General features: G+C 50.8%; 1 protein-coding gene across 5 annotated transcripts in view; it reads right to left on the bottom strand.

Moving 5' to 3' along the window:
- The window catches only part of LOC146049902 (uncharacterized), an 82250-nt gene that overhangs the window by 47035 nt on the left and 32715 nt on the right, over nt 1-2500 (bottom strand). The gene's annotated exons all lie outside the window — the stretch shown is intronic.

Here is a 2500-nt window from a genome sequence, read left to right as displayed (position 1 = left end):
ACCACCACCACACATTTACACCACCCTCATACATGCATTTATACACCGCCACCATCATACATACATACTGTACATTTATACACCACCACCCTCATACATGCATACATTTATACACCACCACCATCATACATACATACATTTATACACCATCATACATACAAACATTTATACACCACCACCCTCATGCATGCATACATTTATATGCCACCCTCATACATACATACACCACCACCACCACCACACATTTACACCACCCTCATACATGCATTTATACATTGCCACCCTCATACATACATACATTTATACGCTACCATCGTCATACATTAAGTACTTACACCACCACTCTCATCCATCCATACACTGCCTCCTTCATACATGCATACAAATATCCATACATACACTGTCTCTCATATACATTCATCCACTGCCTCCACCAACACAACATAGTGCAGCTACATAGATATGCATCCCCCCCCCAACACAGCTTTCCTGCCGCTACATAGATGTTTAAAATCCCCCCCCCCCCCCCCCTAACACAATCCCTGGTTGCCCCCAAACAAGGCCACCGTACCTTCCCCGGGTAACTTACTGAGTAGTTGACTGCACGCTGGGAGCCAGGCGTCCTCCAAATATGGAGACGGGGGAGGTGCTCCGCAGACCGCGGCCAGCCTGTTAAGCAGCCGATCAGTGTACCCAGGGCCGGTGCTAGGGTATTTGGTGCCCTCCTACAAGCTATAAAATTGGCGCTTTCCCTACACAAAAACGGGTGTGGTATAGGGTTCCGACAGTTCGGGATCCTGACAGTCATTAGCCCGACGACGGGATCCTGTCGGCCCGGACTCAGACAGCTTGGTGAGTGCAACAAAGCCCCTTGCGGGATCGCTGCACTCGCCACGCTGCGGGCACGGTGGCGCACTACGCTCACCACCTATTCTATTCTCCCTCTATGGGGGTTGTGGACCCCCACGAGGGAAAATAGCGGGTAGCCGTCGGGCACCTATATGTCGGCATTTTGACAGTCGGGATCCCGTCCGGCACCCTACAAAAACTACATTATGGAACTGATTTAGAACTGATCGCTGCTGTGATCAGATAGCCGCCGCCCCGCCAGAGTAAAGGCCCGCCCTGTGCAAGTCTGCAAATTAATCACTGATCGCAAACCATCTGAAACTCACAGAAAACGTCTGGTTACCACTAACAAACACCGGCTTTCTGTCAGTCAAGTTGTGAAGGGATTGCGAAAAAGTAATCCGTTTTTCTTGTTTGACCTTGCACATGCGCACTATGATCCGTACGCATGTGTAGTCATTCAGTACTCGATCGGCTTGTGAATTCACACAGCGATCAGGTCTGAATAACCCCCTATCACTGCTACTCTGCTTCCCGAACACACTACACTACTGCCGCTACCCTGTACACACTACATTAGTGCATACCCTCCAACATCTGAAGGGCAGAAATCGGTACACATTCGGAAAGGGGGCATGGTCACATGGAAAGGGGTGTGACCACACCCTCTTACAGATTATGTACTGGTAATTTTTTTCCCTTTTTTATGGTTGCCTGTAGTGCACTATATAAAACACACAGCTGTTGGCAAAGCCATACCTGCTGAAGAGACACAATGGCATATATTCAATGCCGTGGGCGAGCGGTGACTGCGAGCAGGACTTTTTGCTCGCAGTCACCGCTCACCCTGTCAGTATTCAACTGACCCCCCCTCATTCGCAAATTCCCCCTCGCTCCGTTTTTTGAGCGAGGGGGAATTTGCGAATGTGCCTCCAAAAGCTGCGAGAGCCGAGGCTAATTACAGCGAGTTTGCTGCACTAGCCGCGGCTCTCGCAGTTTAGGGGAATCCTCGCAGTTCTGTGACTGCGAGGATTCCCCCGGAATGTTGCATAGTGCGAGCGGCCGGCGCGGGGGTTAAACTGCGAGGATCACTGGTTTTCTGTGATCCTCGCAGTTTAACCCCCTCGCCGGCCGCTCGCACCGGCATTGAATACTGCACAATCTGTCCTCCAGTAACCTAAAAAATGCAAACAGTATTGCTCATGTAAAGACCAGCTCCCGCCCCAGACTGTCCCTGGACTGTGACACATTTCCCACTATTTCCCCACTCACATCGTCTATATGAAGCTCCAACATCCCGATTCCTCCACCATCTCCTGAGGGCCGTAGAAACTGACAGTCATTGCCTCCTCTCTTCTGTGCAGCGCTAGTGCGCTGTGGCTACAATAGACATAGTCCTGGTGCCGGCGTGTGACGTCATGAAGCATCTCACGCTGGCCCAGGACCCGCAATGCACCCTTGGGAACCAGTGCTTGGCATGTGGAGCGCACTGTCAGCACAGTGACACAGCCTGGAGCCATGAGGACAACAAGAGGACACCTGGAGTCTGGAGAGATTAAGAAATTCGGTACACATTTAATTTGCCGGTACAGACCGTAAAAAAACGGTACTGTACTGGCAAATTCGGTACAGTTGGAGGGTATGTTAGTGT

Source organism: Crinia signifera, chromosome 12 (genome assembly GCF_055691185.1).
Source record: "Crinia signifera chromosome 12, ASM5569118v1, whole genome shotgun sequence".
In the NCBI taxonomy this organism is placed as follows: domain Eukaryota; kingdom Metazoa; phylum Chordata; class Amphibia; order Anura; family Myobatrachidae; genus Crinia; species Crinia signifera.
This window is presented reverse-complemented; position numbering and strand designations above follow the sequence as displayed.